Source organism: Podarcis cretensis (genome assembly GCF_951804945.1).
Source record: "Podarcis cretensis genome assembly, chromosome: 8".
Classification (NCBI taxonomy): Eukaryota; Metazoa; Chordata; class Lepidosauria; order Squamata; family Lacertidae; genus Podarcis; species Podarcis cretensis.
In genome coordinates, this window is record NC_137177.1 from 34295786 (window position 1) to 34317636 (window position 21851).

Sequence of the window (21851 nt, forward strand, 5' to 3'; positions counted from 1 at the left end):
TGTCTCCAGCCATGGCTAGTAGCCATTGATAGCCCTCTCCTCCATGAATTGAGCCAATCGCTTTTAAAGCCATCCAGGCTGGTGGCCAACACTGCTTCTGGTGGAAGCGAGTTCCATAGTCTAGCTATGTGCTAGAAGAAGAAATACTTTTATCTGTCCTGAATCCTCCAACATTCAGCTACCTTGGATGTCTGCCAGTTCTAGTGATGGCATTCTAGTGTAGCACTGGTGCTTATCTCCATACTGTTAGTAGCTTCCCGTGCAGATTTCTGCACATCCGGTAAATGTTAAAACATACTGCTTTTGTATTTTAATTGTACTGTGCTCTGCCATGGAATTGCATGATGAAATGGGGGAGTGCAATAAAGCACATGCCTCTAAATAAAAAAATAAAGACACAAAAGCAGTCTGGATCAAGTTGGTTTCCCACCCCCACCCCCAGTCAGTTGGCAACCTTATTCACAATCCACTTAAGATGTCTGTCTGTTTTCTCTTCTTTCCTAATGATTTATTCCAGCTGTTTTGTAGCTGCTCGGGAGTGTGACCCTTTTGGCTTCTCTGCCAGACAAAAAGATAAGGCAATAACGAATTGGCTCCCCCTTTAGCAGGAGATGCCACCGTGTGTGAACAAAGTAGCGATTATGGGCCTCTTAAGCTGGCGAGGGAGCACACTGGAAAGACGGGTTATTGATTGCTCAGATCGTAAAGGGGGAAAGAGGACCAGGGTTGGGGGGGGGGAGGGATTTGTTCCAGACAAGGGCCAGAGAAGCAAAAGACAGAGCAAAGTGGTGGCAGCGCTGTGGCTGCTGCACTCGCCTGTTGGCTGTCACAAGTGGACCTAGGGGAGCCCAACTGGTTCAGTCACACAGGACATGGAGCTTCTGGGGCACCATAGCAGGTGCCGCAATGATGAAATCCACTGGAGTGTGTGAGGTGGAGGCTCTGGATTTTGGAGTCATGCAGGGCACGAAATTTGAGAGGCAGCACAGAGAATGTCTATGGGGATTTACTTTTGCCAAAGGACCCAGCCAACTGACCAGCTTGATGAGTAGATCAAACTGCTACTAAAGGCACAGCTGCAGTGGTCTGCTGAAAAGTTGGCAACCCTGTGTACTGAAGCAGGTTGGAGTAAATTATGCACAGCCAGTAAATCCCTAACAGACTAAATGTGACATAATTAATTGTGATCACGGGCTTTCTGGAGGGTTTTCCCAGCTATAATAATTCGGGTGGCATGTGGAATCCAATTCTCTCCACTACATACATCACACCCTTCATCATGACATTCCCGAGGGAGCCGCTACCAAGTTGCCAACTAAAATATTTGCACATTCAGAAGCTGTGTTTTCAGCGCAGAGAGCACCTGGCACACTGTGTACACACACACACACCATGTGTTCTTCGTCCAGATGATCCCCTCTTAACATGATTTGCACAGGTGAGGTAGACCTGGCACCACAGCAGCCACCTTGAATCAATTACCTGCCCAATAAAATCCTGTCACTTTCATTACTGCTCCCTCCACCTGCAGAGACACAGATGAGACATCCGAGGGAGGTAGCTGATGAATCAGTCCTTCCCTTTGAAGAGGGTAGCGGTGGCAGGGAAGCAAGAGCATCTCTCGCAGGCATCAACATGCCTCCTGTAGCCACCCGCATTTAGCTGCATCCTCCTCTTTAAAGAAATAGACCAGCCTTACCTAGGCTGTGCCCTTCAGATGTTATGGACCAGAAACCCCATCAGGCCCAGGCAGCACTGCTGCTTGATCCTGGGGCTGATGGGAGTCACCACCCAGAACATCTCAAGGGCACCAGCTTAGGGAACAACAACATAATATATGGCAATAATTACAGGCAACTGATGAGGAGCAGGTCCCTGGGCACAGAGGGCCTTCAGCTTGGATGGTTTCAGACACAATCATGGGGAATGAGGCTTTCAATGGTTATGTACCATTTCCAGTGTTGGGGGCATTATGTCTCTGAATGACAGTTACTGGGACTCACAAGTGGGAAGTGTGCTGGTGTGCTCAGGTCCTGCTTGCATGCTTCCCATAGGTGACTGGTCGGCCAGTGTTGGAAGGAGAATGCTGGGCTAGATGGGCCTTTGACCAGCAGGAGTCTTCTTAGGTTCCTACACAAAGTCAGCTCTTTCTGTCTTCTCTGTGTCACCAAAAGCACCGCTGATGCATCTGGGTGTGGAACTAGAGTAGCCAACAGGCAGCCCCAGAGCTGAATGTGGCTTCCTGCACCCCTACAGCATAGGCCCATTCCATGCCCTCCAACATTTCTCTGACGAAAAAAGGGACATCCTATTCTACATCAGGAAGCCTCTCCCACATTTGATCTTGCTGCACACATAGATGTCATATTCGCATTTCCATCTGTCACCTTGAGCCAATTACAACCTCTCTCCACCGCACCTACCTCAAAGGATTGTTGTAAAGAAAAAAAATGTGTGGGGAAAGGAATTGTGTGCAACACCTTCCACAGATAAATGAAACCAAATATAAAACAAAGTTAGCTGAATCGGAGCAATCAGCAATATGTGGAATACCTGAGTTGCCGTTTGTTCCAATTCAATATTAAAGAGTGGGTTTTTGAAAGGAAAGCACTGAGGGAAGAAGAGGAAGAGGAAGAGGAAGAGGAAGAGGAAGAGGAAGAGGAAGAGGAGGAGGAGGAGGAAGAAGAAGAAGAAGAAGAAGAAGAAGAAGAAGAAGAAGAAGAAGAAGAAGAAGAAGAAGAAGACAGACACAGCACTTTAAACCACAAACCTATGCCTAGAAAGTGCTAAGCGAAAGGTAAGTGTGGATGAGCCCTCAAGACCGGTCTACCTCAGAGGAGCGTCACAAGCATGAAAGTAATGCCACTTGTAAAACACTATGCCCCATTAAATGGCGCAGATATGTCAAAGAGGAACAACAGAGAAAGCTACCAGAAAAGTAAAATCAGATATAATTATTCTGGGAACATTTTTTTTTATATAAAAAAAGAGAAGTGTTTCAACCAGGGATTCTCTTGAAGTTTGCCTCCATTTAACAAGCTTCCACTTCCCACGTTTTGAATTGCAGATCTTTGAAGCTGAAAAGCGAGAGAGAGTTTACAATGCTAATTTTGGTTTTGAAGCACCAGCGGTCCCTGCTCCGACCATTACACCTCTCTCCCTGTTTGAAGATGGGAGATTTGAAGGATCAATAGGGACTGCTGGCTTCCTGGGGCTTCTCTCGCTGGTTGGCTCTTTTTACAGCATTATAATTGGCTTGGGTGGGCTTGCTTCTCCTGCTCAATTTTTTTTTTCTTTCTTTCTTTCTCTCTCTCTCCTTCTTTCCGATATGAATCTTCTTCCTGATCAACTAGGAAGAAGGTGTTTGGAGAGCAGCCCCGCGAGTGCATATCCCACTAACTATGGGAAGCTAAATGGATCAAAATGAAGAGGAGACTGGGCCATTTTCAGAGGGAGCTATTGGATGATGGACCTTTTGATCAGATCAGGACTTAATTGTCTTGAGCTAACTGGTGATTTCATGCTCTGCTTGGCACAGATGAATCTTGGAGCCACCTGGAGCATACATCTTTATCCTCCCAGCTTCCATGCATACAGAAAGAAATGCCAGCAGCAGCCAAGCAGGATGCTCTGCAAGCAGAACATCCCAGGTTCTAAAACCCTGAAGAGCCAGTCAGTGTTGACCAGAAACAAGGAACCTGTGGCCCTCCAGCTAGTGCTGGACTCCTAAATTCCACCAGTCTCAGCCCACATGGCCAATGCTCAAGGATGATGGGTGTTGTAGTCCAGCAACATCTGGAGGACCACAGGTTCTCCATCTCCTGTGTAGACCTTGATAGCTCAGTTGGTTGGAGTTTGGTGCTGAACACCAAGGTTGCAGGCTAGCTGCATATTCCTGCATTGCAGGGATGATCCTCAAGTCTGGATGGATGATCATGCAAGTCTATGACTTCTATGACATCACACTATTAATGGTCTGACAATATCAGGCAGCTTTCCCTGTCCCTCCACCTCCACCAGTGTACAGTGTGTCTTCACTGGGCCTGAAGCTGTTAATTGGTTCATGGTTAAATTAAAATCCAACTGCCAGAGGAGGAACAGCTGGAAGAAACTTGCTTCGCACATGTGCTGCTATTGAGTCAGGGTGGTGTAACGGCTCCAATCTCAGACTAGGACCTGGGAGATCAGGGTTTGAATCTTCACTCGGTGATGAAGCTCCCTGAGTGACCTCGGAGCAGTCACTGCCTCTCAACCTAACTTTGTGCTGATTAGATGAGGAAGGAGAGAACTATGTATGTCACCTTGTGCTCTGCGGAGAAAATGCAATATAATAAAACAAAGAACACTTCACTCCAGCTCAGTGTTGCCCTGGGACAGAAGAGCACCCATTCTTCTGTCCATGCTGTGATTTGTAGGCATTGCGCCATGATTTCCAGGCACAACTCTGAGCAGGTTTTTGTTTGTATTTTTTGGGTCCTGCCACATTCACCAGGAAAACCCACTGTTTACCCACTGAATCAGAACAAATATCTATCTGAAGGAAACCCGATAAACATTTGTTCTGATTCAGCAGTAAACATCAAGTTTTTCCAGGGAAAGCAAAGGGACAAAAGGAAAACTGCCCAGACCCACATCTGGAAATCACAGACCTGTGACTACAGATCTCGGCACTAAATGAAAGTTTGGATGAGCCCTAAATTAGCTGAACTTAAATCCCATTGAAACCAATGATCAATTTAGTCACGACTCAGCTTAAGTCTCATGGATTTAAGTGAGGCCTCAGTTCAGCTAGTTTAGTCTGGGATCCAACCATTCTCAGAAGAATGATCCCTGATAGCAATATTGCAAGACTAGTCCCACAGTCAATCACAGTCTTTTCAAATATGATAATCTATGTCAGGGAACCAGCTGCCCTCGTTTTCTCCTGTTATGCACAACCTACAGGCTGATCAAGGAGAATCAATACACAGCCGCCCCCCTGGCTGTTTTCAATTCTCCCTTCAGTTCAGGCTGAATTATATGTTTTGTGTCCTCTTGCTTCCTGCAATCCACACACTGGATTTTTTGCAGGGGGGGGGTCACAGCTGTTACAACCCTTACGCCACACAGTAATTATATTTTCCAATCTGTTGCTATGCAATGGAAAAGCATTTTCTGCCATCTGTCCATGTCCACTTCTTCACAGGAAATGGGTAGAAAAGGGGATAAACTTGACTGCTTCAGTTTCAAAGCAAAGAATCCTACTCTATCTGCCCCAAATGAGACTTGGTTTTAGCCAGGGCTCAGCCCCAGCCCTATTTCACACCACAACCCTGAAAAATGTATTGCAGTATTGCTAATAGCAATACTAATACTTGCTTTGATATGGTGCTTTCAGGCTCTCAACATGATTCACATGCATTTCCTTGTTGCAGTCCTTACAGCATCCCTGCAAGGACGGAGGTGTTGTAATCCCCATGGTACTAAAGTGGAGAGCAAAGGAGTGAAGGAACAAGACTTTCAGCCACTTGGTTTTTGTTTATAAACCTGGGGTGTACTTGGTTGTTGTTTCTTGCTTTAAAGTTGCTTCAGGGTATATCAGGGACAACGGAACAGCTGAGGAACTGCAGTCCTAACAGGGTCATCCTCCCCAATTGGGAGCATCAGCGGAGGTGTTTTTTGTAGTAGTTCAGTAGTGCAAGAAAGAAACTATGACCTCACTTCCCCCAGTTGAGGCAGCAGAGTGCTTAGTTTGTGTTATTTTTGGTTGCTATTTTGTTTGTTAATATTCTTTTATAGATTATAAATGCTGTATTGATTTATTCATCATATAATTGCTTTAATTGTGGTGTTTACGGTAGCTTATTTTTTTCATTGCGGCTTTGTTGACAGTGCTTTATATGTTGCAATTGTTTCACGGATGATTTGTTAATTATATGAGTTATGCTGTGTTTGTGATGGTCTATTAAGTTCTACCTTGTTGTTGTTATTTTGTTTGTAAGCTGCTTTGAGATTCATTTGAATGAAAAGTGGCAAGAATATGTAATCAATCTAATCCAAGTAAGAGGTGAAGGCACCTTCAACGTTTCTGAATACCCAACAGTCACTTTCCAGGAAGGTAACATTGTAATACAGTGGTACCTCAGTTTACGAACTTAATCCATTCCGGAAGTCCGTTCTTAAACCAAAACCGTTCTTAAAGCAAGGCATGCTTTCCCTAATGAGGCCTCCTGCCGCCGGTGCCCTTCCACTGTTCAGATCCGTTCTTAGACCGAGGTAAAGTTCACAAACCGGGACACTACTTCCAGTTTTGCGGAGTTCATAAACTGAATAGTTCGTAAACAGGGCTGTTCTTAAACCGAGGTACCACTGTATTTTATTATTTGAACAACAGGATTTTTCCAAGCAGCATTAATGACAACAATTCCTTGACAGCTGGCCTGAAGGAAGCAGAGAGGAGCATTGTTTGACACACACACCCCTCCTGTGACGCATTTGGAGTTTGGAAGCAGAGCAGGGGAGGAGTGGAGAGCGGGGAACCTCCCCATCTTCCTTTCAACTTGGCTTGAGCTCAGCTCCACCCGGATGCCCTCCATCCTCCGCCTACGTACCTTTAAACACACAGAGGCATGAAAAATAAATGTTACTGGAAAGAGGCAGCAGTGGAAGGCTGGAAAGCAATTAGCAGGCAGAGAAGCATAATTAGTGCTCAGAATGCGAACAGCAGCGAAGAAATAAAGTAGCATTCGGATGCAATCAGGGTCGTGCCTGAATTACAAACCGTTAGCTGAATTGCTAATTAAGCTCAACGAGTGAATCACATCTTATTAAGGGCCCAACACAGGCCTCACTTAACTTGCCGTCCTGCCAGCAGGTTGGCAAAGAGAAGGTGTGGCAGGGGGCTGGCAAGATGTCTGGCATAGTGGAGGAGAAGAGTTCCATGGGGTGACGCTGGCAGAGAATGACAGGCAAGGGCATCAACTCTGCTCAAGGGGTTGAAATCCCCACCAGACTCTCTCTCTGCCCCAAGACTGGCACTGCCAGGCAGCATGAGCAGACTCACCACATGATGGGTCCAGACAGAGAGAAGCCATGCGCCCTACTTCACCAAGGTTCTCCATTTGGAAGCATCCTCTATTTAATCATCTGCCCAGTCCGTGTCTGGTTTAAACATAAGGAGTCCTAAGAAGGGAGAGCGGGAGATTGCCTTGGAGTTGCCTATCTGCGTTCAGCACCTGGACAGCAGCAACTTGAGCAGGCAGACGGGCACATCACCTGGACATGGTCTTCCCCACTAGGGTGAGATGCATTGGCTTTCTATTTAAGTTATAGATTTGCATCTGTCCTTATAAATTAGCATATGTAAAATTTATGCAAATCCACATTCTCTTTTTCCCCTCAAAATTTAAATGCCTGGTTGACCCTTCTATTGTCTCTTGGTTTCTCTGCACTGCAACCCCCAACAGAGTCCTTTGGGGATTATTTATTCCTGTTTGGCATGACCAATTTGTTCTTCGGCTGTTCTGCAGGTCCATCTTTATCTCTCTCTCTGTGTGTGATTTTCCTGTTCCTTCCTTCGTGGATGTCTGTCTTTTATTCACATCTTCCTTTCCCTCAAACCCATTTAGTTAATGGGGAAAGTTTGTGCAGGCTCCTCCTCCTCCTCACTTTGTACAATGTGAAAAACCCAGAGCTGTTCTTCATTTACTTTAACCTTGGCCCAGGACTAGGTGGAACTTGAAAGCCGTTGGAAAGAGAACTTCATTTTGCTTCTGTAAAGGTGAGAACAAAGCTTTGAAGCGTTTCAGCCAAAGACCACCATGATGACAAAAGAGATTTAGAGAGGCCCATTTATTTCCTAGGTGCCGTAAGCCCCTCACAGGGGCTGAATCTCCCAAGGAGTTCCACAAGAAAATATTTTATGAAAACACTGATAATATCAGCAGCAATTTATACCAACACTTTACCTCAGAGGTGTGCCAAGTCGAGATTAAAAGAAAAAAGTTTGCCCTAGGTGTGGATGATAGCACATATATCTTAGGATTTTACAAGGCTGACTTTTATTTATTTGGTTTATTTTCTTCCAGCACAGAACCCAAGCCATCATGCATGTACTTCCAGGCACCAGCCAGACCCAGACCGGCTTAGCTTAAGCCAGATGGTGGCCTGATATGCTTTCACATCCCCTGAGGAGCTATGCTGGGACTGAAATGCTTCTCAAGCATGGCTTCATTGTGATATATTCAGTTTTTAGTTGTTGTTTTAAGATGTCAATTTGCATCCCCATCAGAGCTGTGGTGGATATCACCCCAGTGCTCTGCCAACTTATTTTTCCCCTGACCTACCAGGGATTGCTGGGGATTGAACCTGGGATCTTTTGCATGCCAAACAAACGGCTTTATCACTCAGCTCACAGTGCCTCTTTTCAGAAGCAAAACTCAAACCAGAATAAATTAAATAGTGAACTTTTTGTTGTCACGCAAAGCCAGTTGACTGCTGCCTCAACCTGCATAACAGCAGGGTCAACCTCACTCCATTTCAATCCACCCCTTCCCATCTAACGCTACCTTCAGATTTTTTGCCTGTGTTACTCCAGAAAGGAGTCTTCCTGGACAGGAGAAAAAAATGTATGCAAAAGGAAGGCATGTTTGTTGAAGGGGGAAGGAATCCATGCTTAAATAAATATCTTTATTAAAGGGTAAAGGGACCCCTGACCATTAGGTCGAGTCGTGGCCGACTCTGGGGTTGCGGCGCTCATCTCGCTTTATTGGCCGAGGGAGCCGGCTTACAGCTTCTGGGTCATGTGGCCAGCATGACTCTGGCAAACCAGAGCAGTGCACGGAAACGCAGTTTACCTTCCCGCTGGAGCGGTACCTATTTATCTACTTGCACTTTGACGTGCTTTTGAACTGCTAGGTGGGCAGAAGCAGGGACCGAGCAACAGGAGCTCACCCCATCGCGGGGATTCGAACTGCCGACCTTCTGATCGGCAAGTCCTAGGTTCTGTGGTTTAATCCACAGCACCACCCGTGTCCCGAAATATATTTATTAGGGTGAATCAAAATCCATGAAATAGTGAGCAGGTTTTTGAACTCTCCAGAACTCTTCCATCTTTTTGTAAGCTCACTGGGTGATCTACCTCACAGGGTTCTTATGGGGATTAAATGAGGAAGGGGAAGAACCATGTGTCCCACCTTGAGCTTCTTGGAGAAAAAGGTGGGATATAAATGCAACAAGTAAACATAAATGAATAAGATAAACAAAGCTGTTGCGGAGGAATGGGGTGGGATGTGAAGAATGGATGAGGGAGGAAGGTGGCTTAAGGATAAAGCGGCCTTCATATTAATCCACCTTTTCTCTTTATCTTCACCACCCAACAAGCTTTGCTGTCATCCCGCAAGGACAGAACCTTAAACCTTCCATTCAGTAGTACCACACTCTGCCTAGCTAAAGTTAGATCACGTCTATATTTCAGAATATTCAACACTTCCTATTTTTACTTTGTTCATATTCTTAATTTCCTGTCTTCCCTTCAAGATGCTAAATCTTTGAGATTAAAGTGCCCTCTTCTGTCTAAAGGCCCCCATTCAGGTAAGCAAAGGAGCAAAATACCCCTGCCAGTGATTCAGCTTTTTGAGTCTCATATTCCCACAACAAAGAGTCTTGTGACGCTCCGAGATTAACACATTTATTACAACAGAAGCTTCCCAGGGTGATCCAGTCATCAAATTTGGCTGCATGCACCAAAAGGGCCCCATAATGCTGTATGTGCATAGGAGCATCTGCATGGACTGGAGATCACACTTATTCATTTAAAAATAGCTTCCCGGTGAGAACTAGGAAGTGCCCTATCCAGGCAAAGAGATGGTCCTTTCTGTCCTTTATCCCTGTGTCCCTGTTCCAGCTGCTTCACTTTATTCTTCACACACACACACCTGGTTATCAGCTCCCCCCCCCTCAACATTCTGTGCCATTGAGTTATTGTAGTGTTGGGGACAGGGGTGGATTTGTGGAGCGTCTGCAAACCTCATGGTGAGCCCAAGTCTTCGGATGTTTCCCTTCTGCACGTGAGTGGCTTCAGCTCCAGCTCCATGACAAAAGGAAAATTAGACTACAATACTGGAGCGCTGCAATAAATTTTTGCAGCATAACTCTGCTGCATGTGCTTTACCTGAGCCTGTGGCTGAGTAAATTGGGGAGGGGGGGTTAGCAATGAAGGTTGTTCTAACTTCCTCTAACTTAAATCTTACTTTATGGGTAATTTTGTTTTAGTTAGTTTTTGAACACTTAAATATGCAGCCAGTCGGCCTGAAACCATGAGTCTTCTGTATGCATGATTTTGCCTAGGAGCCCAAGAGGGCATTTTAAGTATGGGAGGGGTTAATTTTTTTTTTTTTGGCCAGACTCACCCTCACTTCTGACTTATAGTATTAACAGTAGACTACCTTGAAGAGCTGCTGTACAACACGTTCTCTTCGTACAGCTGCCTGGTCTGCATAGGAGTATAATAGCAAACTATCCTGCAGAACTGTAGTATGCTGTTCTCTCAACCCAAGCTGCAATAAAGGCAGTGGATAACACCTCAGGGTTGTTTTAACTTACTCTTTCAGCTTCAGCCTAAGCCCCAGCCTGCAACAGGGGCTCTAACACTTCTGGGCAGCACTGGAGGGTTGTTATAAACCAGTTAGAGCCTAACCTGCAATATTCTCTGTGAACTGTCATAAATCACTCACTTCCAGCAACAGCCCCTGCCCACCTGTGTGTTCCTCAGCTTCAGGTTTTTAGTGCTATTAAAGGTTTCTGGACTGCCATAAATTGCAGGATGAAAATGGCTCCAAGTGTGGAAGTGGATTTGGGGATAGCTCTCGGAGCTTCAAAATTTAATGAAATTAAGAGAGAACAAAGGCAGTGACAAAAATGAGGGGAATTTATGGCGCCCTCTTTGCAAAAGACTGAAGACACCCTCCATGGATGGAATATGAGATTCTGAATACAGCTTTCCTTATGCTGAATTTTGATTGGGGAAAAACTTTATACCCCCCTAAAAGTTTCCTATTATTCCCAGGAAAATTAATTTAGAAAGCACTGCAGAATGTACCATTGCTTTTTCTTTCTTTTTTTAGAACCTACAACCATCATTTACTATTTAGACTATCTTTCTATCATCCTCTGGGAAGGAAAGCATTTCAGCTTTTTGCTTTATTCATTGTGGGGAAGAAGAGTAGATGGGTTGAAGATGCTTTTGTCAATAGCTTGTGAAGTGATGCGAACAGTTTTCAATGACTGGAGAAGGGAGAGACAATTTAGGATAATGTGGCATCATTGTGGCAAGGAAAAGAACTTTCCTGTCCTCAGGAAAGGGGAGTCAGTGAAGGTACCAGCAGCTGATTTAGCGGATGGATAAGATCAAAGATGGTGACCTTCTACCAGCCCTGACAGGTTGCTTCACCAGTGGGGGAAATGGATCAAAGATCCCTCATGGGGGTCTTGGCTCCTGTCAAGAAGCCTTTGACAGAAGCACGTCTTTTGATTACCCAAAGTTGGAAAAGCATTACAGAGCTTGGAGATCAGAGCATCGCTACAAAAACGTGTGCAAAATAGCCACTGCTGAAAAATTAACTCATTAAATAAGAACATTGAAGGGAGAAGGAAAGCCTGAGATGTTTTTCCTCGATACGCTGCAACTTTATCCATTTCCAAAATTGGTCAGGAAGGGAGCATGCTGCTCCTCACGCTTAAGGCACATCAGAAGAGACAAGCACTGCAAAGGGAAGCTGGTGTTCAGCTGCAAAGTTTTAAAATGCACAAGCAAAAATACGTAGCACCTCAAAATCGTTTTGAGGTACTCAAGCCACAAACTCCACCGGCAAGCTCAGAGCCCTTGACTTGGCCTGGTGCCTTGTCTGGCTCCTCATATGGAGACTCTGCAGCCTCTGCAATCTTGATTGCTGCTGGGCTCTGGAGTCATGACAGGATTGTGGAGGAAAGCTAATCCCTTTCGGACTTCCGGGTTAGCGCCATCGACTAATGGTGGATTCCCTCTGAGCTCCGGAGGGAACCAGCTCCGCAGGATCGGGTCTTGCCACTGCGGCGATGCGGGGACCCTTAAAAATCACAGGCGCGGATGCCTGTGAGTGTGGTGACTCGGCGGGCACCATTTGCGCCCCCCCCAAGCTGCGAAGGAGCCTTTTTAAAGGCTCTGGAACGGGGACGGGATGTGGTGCGGTGCGGTGCTGAGAGTAGACTGCTTCTTCTGCGGAGTGAAGCCGCAATGCCATTGTCAGAGAGCACTGACTTTTTCTTTTGAACAATTGGACTCTAAAGCAACAACCCGTGAGTAGTACGGAAATTGGAATTTTAAGGGAATTTTGATGAATTAGGCACGAAGGTTTAAAAAGGAAGTCCGCCCCCCCTCTTTGTAAATAATTTAAAGCAAAGGACCTGCTAACTAAGGTCAAGAGAATCCTTTTTTTCTTTCTTGTAAAAGACTTTAATTTCACGGTTTGGTATTATAAGAAATTTTACTGGAGGATGAAGAACTATTTTGGGAGCTGAAGTTCCACCCCCCCCCCCCGGACCCGGGAGCGTCCCGTGAGAGAGCCTGTTGACGAAGTATTGAAGAGTTTGACAGCTGTCAAGTTAGCTGTCAAGACGGAAAAAGAGAACTTTGTTTCTGTTGCTTCTGCTGGCTATATTTGTTACAATTTGTCGAAAATAAGGAAGGGTTGATACAAACTAACCTGTTTTTTTGATTTAAGCTGAAAGGAACATTAAGGAACCAAAATCCCTCTAGAGGGGGTTTAGGGACATTATAAGAATGGCTGGAGGAGGGAAAATTCAGGCTGAATTGGATAGAGCATTTGTTCTCTTGGGAAAGTTACAAGGCCAAATCGATGTTTTGGCTACAAATGTTACAACTCTGGACGTAACAGTAAATAACATTGTTGAATTTGATAAGGATTTGAAACAGGAAGCCTATTCAATTGGACAAATAGAGAAACTTGAGAGCTTTGAGAACATAGAAAAGGAGACATATGTTGCCCCTGAAGAGAAGGAAGGAGGAGCTGTAATTCTGCAGATGTCAAAGGAGAGCTGTAATTTGAGGCCTGACATGATGGCAGCAAAGGAAAATAAAAAATTGATGTGGAAAGTCTGGCCTGAATTGGAGAGTGAAAAACTGAGAGATCTCCTTATGTGGAGATCTGAAGACCGAAGGATTATAAATTTGATTAAGGTGGAAGTTGGAGCTTTGGGGACATTTGGACTGGAAAGGAGTATGAAACAAGAGTTGGAATACCCCATAGGCATTACTTTTAAGTATGGAGGTCTGGCTGGAAGAAACATGGATCCTGTTGGGCCGGAGCATCTCCGAGATTTGGGGTTCAACATTAAGGACTATCAAAAAGGCCGGCAGAGAGGAACTGAGAGAGATTTAAGAGCCTCGGACGTGAGATCTCCAGGCTAATAGTATATTGAGACTGATGGACACTTGCTGGGGACTGAAAACGGGAAGGGGATGGGTGGAGTTTGGGAATCCAAAGGGTATATAATTATAATTTGTTTTGTTTTTATTTTGTTTTGTTATTCGTACGAAAATTGGGAAAGTCGTGGAAGGGAATTTTGGTCAACTTTAGGAAAAATGTTTAAGAATGAGTATTGATGTATAAGTATTGATGTTTAAGTTTGGATAAGCTAAAACTGGTCTTTAAAACGATCTAAATTAAATGAAAATAAGGTTTGTAAAAATAAACTGAGGAAATGGATGAAAGAGAAAAAATAAAATAATAACATGTTAAAATAAATTATCAAGTTAAAGTTGAGAAATAAGTAAAAAGGATTTGCTGAGCTAATAATTTGAATTGGAATACAAGAAGGGGAGGTGCGAGGAGGTCTGAGAAGCAAGTTAAAAGAAAATAAGCAATTGAAATTTTATGTGTTTTTAATTGTTTTTAAGTTTTGTACTTTTGTATTTTTGTCATTTTTTGTTTATTTTTGTTTTTGTGTTGTTATTGAAAATGCTAATAAATATTCATTAAAAAAAGAAAGAAAGCTAATCCCTTTCACTTCCCCCTCAGAAAGCCCCTGTACCTATTTGTCCGCAGTTTGGCAAGCTTAATCCACTCTGGAGGAGCAACTTTGCCTGTATATTTCATCCACTTTGGTCAAAAGGGGGGAAAGTGATAACCATTTTTAGATTCCTTGGTATAGTGAGTGGGGAAACCAGAACTTTGTTTTATACTGAGCAGCTCAGAACCAGAATTACAGATGAAAGCAGAGACAGCACAGAGGGATGCAGAAACAGATTAGGGTGTGTTTGTGTGTGCCTGTGTGTGTGTTTTAATGCAAAGATACAGGGGATCTGTGCTCATCCATAGAAAATACACCTATTTAGGCATAATATATGGTAGCAGAATTTATTAGTGGGTTTAACAAGCTTGGCCTCAGTAGTGCCAGAGCACTTTCTGCATGCAGGCACCAGCTCACTTGCATTTGCTGTGAGCATAATAATCCAGTGAGGCATTTGCCTGTGAATGCACATAAAGCAGCAAAAAATGTTCAGTAAAAGCAGGAATGTTAATGGAACAAAATGACAGGAGTCCAAATGTTTGTGGGTGGCACACAGAGAGACACACGTGAGGGAGGTAGAAGTTGAAAGAAACCATCTGTTCAGGTAGGAAAATAATGCCCTTTGCCATCAGCTTACCTGTAGCCTTTCCCTGGTACCCAGAGAGTTTTGCCTGCTAGAGGGGTTCAAGCCTGACACACACAATTTCAGACTTCTTGCCACATTACATCTCCTTAGATCAGCTTCCTCGTTGTTCCACATGGGTTGTGAATCTGGCCTGAAAGTTCTCAAAGATAGACAGACCCTTCAGCAGGGGAGGCCATGGGTTTAATCACCTTTTTAAAACAAACAAACAAAACAGCTGTCTCCTGACATTTGTTTTAAGGTGTTCAAGTTCTCTGCAGCATTCAACAGCAGACCACTTTTTTTTCCACAGGGCATCAGTTGCATCTTACTGAACAATTGATACCTACCATCAGGGTGTTCATAGATTCTTGTCAGGGTGGATGAGGTACACTCTGTGCAAAGCCTCTAATGGTAATTCAGGTCCTACGTTTGCATAAAAACATATGAATTCAGGATCCTGTTCTCACAGTGGCCATCCAGATGCCTGTGCAAACCTGCAAACAGATCCGAGCAGAAGAGCACTCTGCCCTCATGCAGCTTCCAGCAGCTGGTATTCAGGAGCATTGCTTCCCCCAACCATAGTGTCAGGGCATAGCTGTCAAAGCTAGTAGCCATTGATAGTCCTCCATGAATTTGTCTAATCCTCTTTTAAAGACATTCATGTAAAGACCATGTGAAGGAGGACTTGTTTTTGTGCCTTCCAACATTCAGCTTTATTTGATGTTCACTAGTGAGAAGGAGCGACGTCTTTTCTCTACCCTCTTTCTCCATGCTATATATAAATTTATAAACTTCTAGCATCATGCATGACAAAAAGCACCAGGAAAGGGAGAAGGGAACCACAGCACAGTGGCAAAGAAAACAGCAACCCCACACAAATCAGGTGTTGCTGGACCCCACAGAGTTTGCACATCGTTCAGAACTGTGGCCCAGACAAGGGAAAGAAATGTGCCAGAAAATACACCCACTTCCTCCTTGGAGATGTAGCATGGGGAGAAACCTGCCCATTGGGCTTCCACGATAGAGGGTCAGCCTGGCACAATGCTGCCGGCTGCCAGAGTTGAGAGCAGCCATCCCCACTGCTTGCGAGGCTCACAGTGCTAAGGCTGAACTGTTTGGGTGAGCAGCTCACCCGCATATAGTCAGCCAATGTATCCACCCAAAACAGACTCCTGAAAGGCTTTGTATGCAGCAGATCCAGAGCCTCTCCAGCCAAGCCTCCTCCAAAACACAGCAGCCCCCAAGCAGAGCAGACAATAAAAGCCCAGTAGGGTAATCGAGCTAATAAGCAGAAGCGATTCTTCCCAAACTTCACTTGCTCTGTTGAGTTAACGCCATGTTCTGCCTTTCCCTCTATCATCTCCATTTTGGGGTCAACAAGGCCTCCTGCAACAGGGTCCATCAAAGGAGACTGAAGGAGAGAGGAAGGAGGGGCAACACATGGCAGGCATGAGCCACCCTGTTGCCTGTTATTTGTGCGCGCTCACTTCTCTCCCTTTTTCCCATGGAACAAAGGCAACTGTCAAACAGGCAACAGGCAGTCTCCTTAATGTAGAGATGCTTCCAGCTGCAGGGCCCTGACCTATGTGTATCCCAGGGCAGGCTTCTCCATGGTTAAAGGAAAGCAGAGTTCTCAGGGCCCCCACCTGCACACAGCAGGGCACACTGCTCCTTAGATGTCTGCAGAAAAGTCGTCTATCAGCACAAAGAGGCATTGCCAGCTCCAAAGTGCTGTAAATGATATCAGGATCTTGAGGGTGTTGAAGAAAAAGAGGTGTGGGGAATTATAGTATTGCAGAGTAGGGAGGGGCCATGAGGGTCATCTGGTCCAGGCATAGGCAAACTCAGCCCTCCAGTAGTTTTGGGACTACAACGCTCATCATCCCTAGCTAACAGGACCAGTGGTCAGGGATGATGGGAATTGTAGTCCCAAAACATCTGGAGGGCTGAGTTTGCCTATGCCTGATCTAGTCTAACTGAAGGATTTGCCTGGTGCAGGGTGGGGGGGGGGTCTCAACTGAGAGCTTAAATAGAGGCAGCCCTCAACCCTAGAATCTTTTCAGCAACAATTCACATAAACTACACAAAGGTGGTAAAACTGTTCCTGGACTGCTCAGTTTTGTTAGGTTTCTATTTGTGCCACTGATGCAGTGCTTAGAGTCACAGGACTCTGTTTACATTCCAGGGATTCCAGACTGTTGGAAGTCTCATGGGAGACAAGAGACGGATGTTGTTGTTACTGGTTTCCTGTTTCCTTTGTACCAGTTGTCTCTCTGCTCTCACAGAGAGAGGATGTTTCTTTTCTGTCTGCGTAGTTAGAAATAAAACTCTTTGCAATGTAGCTCATATTTATATTATATTATTTATATTAAGGTGGAGGGTTATTATCTTCTTAGAAGACAAAAGCCACATCCTCTCAAGTCAGCTTGCATTGCATATATATAATAAAACCACAACTTCACTAAAACACAAACTAAAACACCAACTTCAGATATTGAAGACCAAGAGCAATAACTACAGTAGATAAAAACTTTGACACATTAATGGCTAATCAACCAGCTCACACAAGAATGCCAAACCTAACAGTCTAAAAGTCTATAATCTGCAAACCAGCAGCTTCCTTAATATAATCATCTAAACCAAAAGCCATTTGGAAGAGATGGGTCTTCAAAACTCTTTGGAAGGCAGGAAGTGCTGGGTCCAATCACATCTCTCTTAATGGGGGGCCAAAAGGCAGAGCCTCTGAAGCTGATCTTCAGGCAGGATTGCTGTGCGTCTGCATGTGTGCGCGTGAGTGTGCTGAATTTTTCCACAGCATAGATCCCATATTCAGAGTTTACACTTATTGGAGTACATGCTCACAGTGCCCTGAAGTGGCTCTGAAGTAGAACTTGGTGGAGGCATAAACAACCTCCACCTGTAGCAGAATAGCTGGATGGGGGATACATCTATACTGGCTATTTGTGGGGAAAGCCATGTGGCAATCCCTCTGGATTAAGTACGGTATATTGTTATGGCCAACCATTCCTTTGTTAGGCAGATTGCTGGTTAATAGTCCAGATAATCAGCTGATTGTCTTGTCAATGGCTGTTAGGAGATGGTTTCCTGAGAGGTGCATTTGCTTGAGATACCCATCAAAAGCTCAATGGAGAGGGAGGGTGTGTGTGTGTGTGTGGTATGAAAACAGCAATTTGCAAGACACAGAGGTCACTTCCAACCTGTTTACTGAACGTTCATCCTGATTTGTTACACATTCCCTCTAATGATTACTCAACACTTCCCAGTGCATTTTCCCATCTCTTTCCTTACTACAAAAAGACAATTGTCCAAGAGCATGACATCCATAGTCTGGAAGTTGCCAAAGTATGGGCACAGTGGCCAAGACAGTTCTGTCCAAAAGGAGCCATAGCTGGCAAGGCAGCTGGAACCAGAGATAGGCTACCAAGACTACCTGAGCTTCTGCGACAGCACTGAATCCAGGAGCACCCCAGGAGGGTATGATCCCTTCCATAACAGGCTGTCTGCCCACTTCCCTGACATGAGAACTCAGAACATGTAACACCTTTCTCTTTTCAGGATTCAGCTTCCATTTACTGGCCCACACCCAGCCCATCACTGCCTCCAAGCCACTGCGGTCTAACACCTCAGCTGCCTCTCCTGATTCAGGTGGAACAGAGAGTCAGAGATACATATTGATGACACTTCACTTCAATTTTTCTTCTGCACATGCCATCACACACCCTCTGTGTTCCTTGCTGCTCCCTGCACAGCTCAGGGGCAGGTTGAGGGCAGCACCGTTAAGGCAACGACAGCCGTGTGTAGCCCAGAAACAGAGACCGCCGCAACACACTGTCACACAGGGATAACGAGCAGCCGGCTTGCCAAGTCACACTCTGCAAAGCACCTTGCAGCCTTTTCTACAGGAAACGGAAATTACGACCTTCCAACTGTTAATCATCTGTAACTTGGACAATTCGCCTCCTCCTGGCTATCAAGGCAATTCATTTCAGTGGACATCAGAACGTGGTGTCTGCTCATGGCAACATTCCCTCAGCCTTTTCCCACCCTACTTTTCTTCTCCAGCACAGGAGGGTGGAGAAACTTCACACTCAAGAGGTCTCACAATTTGTCTCCACCAGCCAGCAGTTTTTGGGTCTCCTTGTTCACCTGATCAGTTCCCATCCTGCCTTGGCTCAGCTCCAGTATGGCTGGCAGGGCACAAGGAAGATGCTTTTCCTGGGTGGGGATAATGCAAATGAAAGTGGTATGAGAGAACCATGGTTACCTGCAGCACTCACAGGCAGACTTCTCTGTCCTAGTCTTCTCTGGTCAAACAGGTCTAGCAGGATCTTGATCTCTGGTCAAACAGGTCTAGCAGGGTCTTGCTCTTTGGTCAAACAGATTTTGTAGGAGTTTTTGTTGTTGTTCTTATTTCTGCTGATGATGCTTTAAAACATTGCAACATCTCTTTGAGAGCCACACACTGCAGCAGGACTGGGGGGAGACCCCTGGGTGTCCCTCAGGCCACAATGATCCTGCCATGCTCCCCTCATCCAAGCCTTTGAAAAACTGTCACCCCCGCTCAGCCAAAGCCTCAGAGCAGCAGTCTAGACTTCCCACTGCAGCAGAGCCTCTTGTTCTGCCTCAAAACCCATCCAGGCTCCCCGCTGCACTCAGTGGCTGATTAACGGTTTTATTTTATTTTATTGTTGCTCAAAGCTAAAGCAAAGAAAGAGCCCTTGGCCCCCTTTGAAGGCAGCTTCTGCCGCCACTTTTGTCTGGCGTTTACGGCAGATTTGGGCCCCGCCAGCGTTGGCGGAGAGCGCCAGCCTCTTTCATGGTGCAGTCTGTACAAAGGCGGCGGCAGCAGCAGAGATTAATCAGACGAGCCAGGCAGGGGGTCACTCCCGGCAGGATCACACTTGGCCGCTAATACATGAAGTGTGCAGCCCACAGGGGTTCCGGTTAATTATTCATATTTTAGCAAATCCAGACGTGCGTCATATTTAAAGTTCTAACAAGTTGTTCCAGTCCCCAGAGCGATGTTCCTCACCACAGGTCCTTCCTTTACACACACACGCACGCACGCACGCACCCACTTCAAACCTGTTTCTGCTTTTCTTTTAATTTAATTTTCACCTTCTGCTTTTTTAAAAAAACATCCTCTTCCATTCACTGCAGTGGACAGGACAGGGTATATTATAAAATAAAAAAACCTGAAAATTCTGTGCCTAATTAATCCCAAATTCTACACCAAGAAAATCCACAGACTATCTAAGGGTTGCAATTAAACCTACATATGTGTGCGTGCAGATATTTGCATAGGTTATATAATGTATTCTGCGACATCAGCCTCCACCCACATGGTCCCCTCCAGATGTTTCAGACCACAGCTTCTGTCAGCACCAGTGGGCATGGCTGTGCTGGCTGGGGCTGGCTGTGATCCAGACATCTGGACAGCCTCCAGTTGGTAGAGGCTAGGCTAAGTCAAGGGGAGGAAGCAAGAATCATGCCTGCCACTGGAGCTCTGCCCCTGAGCAAATGAACATTGACTCTGCCCACTTCCCTAACCCCCATTTTAAAGATTTCACTTCATAGCCATGAGGACTAGAAACTTGCTTTGAAACAAAGAAAGCCGAGACTCTCACACCTCTGAATTCTGCACCTACATTCCATTCTAGGGAGGGGTGCAATGTCACACTCTTCCAATGATCATTGCGTCAGCAGAAGCATTTCTGCTTGCGAGACAGAACAATCTCCCCTCTCTTTCCTACCCCATGCTGGTCCAGGGCTTCTCCCCACCCTCCAGAGCAGATCTGGGGGAGGCGGAGGAGAACACAGTCGGAGAAGATGGAAGAAGCCCTGTTGCCCTTGAGTTGGCTTCTGCTAGCATGCTGGCTTAGCTGAACCCAGCCCCTAGTTGTAAAGAACGTCAGTCCTAGAAGATAAAATGAGTGTTCCTCTGAGCACATGCAGAGTTCTTTCCACACACCACTGAACCACTACTGCCCACCTCACCCTGCCTCAATCACTTGCATTGAAAGCATCTGCCAATAACAGGGTCTGTTCGCAGTAAGTGTCACAGCAAAAATATTTGCAAAATATTTGCAAAAATATTTGCCCTTGCCTCCCAGAGAAGGGAGGCTTCCTTTGCCAGTAGTCTCACAGTGGGTGTGTGGCTGGCTGTGGGGGGGGGACAGGGGGGAGCCTAGGGAAGATGGAGGAAGATCAAAGCACAACCTTCATCTATTTTAATAAGGCAGCACCCAAGTAAATCACCAAGCCCTAGTAAGCTGGGGACTTTCTAGAAGAGATCAAAGTCCCTGTTTGAACACTATAGGTACTGGGAGAAAGTGGGGAGATTGGGGAGGGAGGGGGAAGGGGGGCAGGAAGAAAGGAAGAGGTGAGAGATTGACCATGTTATCAGCACCACAGATTAAGGAGCAAGAGTGATCTCCCAACATGTGGCAAAGAACTCTGAATGATGTTCTTTCCTGTGCTCATCAAAAGTTTCTTGGGGAACCAAACAGCCAGCATCCCAGTTGATAGCTTCCACTTACAGATGTGATCACTTACAGGGTGGGTGGGTGGCCTCAGGTGGAACAGAGCTTACAGCAACAAGATGCTTTTACAGATCACCTGTCCAGTTCCTGACACCATTCAGGACACCTGACATTTAGGATAAGATGAGAATGAGACAAGATATGATAGCCGTCTTCAAATATCTCAAGGGCTGTCACATGGAAGATGGAGTAAGCTTACACCAGTACAAATAGCAAAAATGTAAAAAAACCGGGTCAAATATATGCTGGAAATGTAAAAAAAAAGAAGGTACTTTTTATCATATGTGGTGGGAATGTAGAGAAGTTTTTAAAAATTGGGAAATGATATATAATAATTTTTTTAAAAATGTTTAAAATGACATTTGTAAAAAAAACCAGAAACATTTTTGTTAGGGATTGTGGGACAAGACCTGCCAAGAAAAATAAAGAACTTATTTATGTATGCTAAAATAGCGGAAAGAGTCTTGTTAGCACAAGGATGAAAGAATGAGGGAACCCCAATGAAAGAACAGTGGCAAGAAAAACTTCCGGGTTGGCGCCTCCAGCAATGGCTGAATTCCTCTGATCGGGAGGAATTTGCTTCGTGGAAATTAGGGTCTGGCCGCCACGGCAAAGGC

General features: G+C 45.3%; 1 long non-coding RNA gene across 2 annotated transcripts; it reads right to left on the minus strand.

The window, feature by feature from the left end:
* Positions 1–7091: 7091 nt before the first annotated feature.
* LOC307222747 lies at positions 7092–20734 on the minus strand. 2 transcript variants are annotated; one of them, XR_013841866.1, is made up of 3 exons: positions 18234–20734; positions 14684–14880; positions 7092–7161 (listed from the first exon to the last, which is right to left on the minus strand). It is a non-coding gene; the product is annotated as an uncharacterized lncRNA (long non-coding RNA). The 2 variants fall into 2 exon arrangements; XR_013841867.1 differs by having other exon boundaries at positions 7098–7751.
* Positions 20735–21851: the final 1117 nt, after the last annotated feature.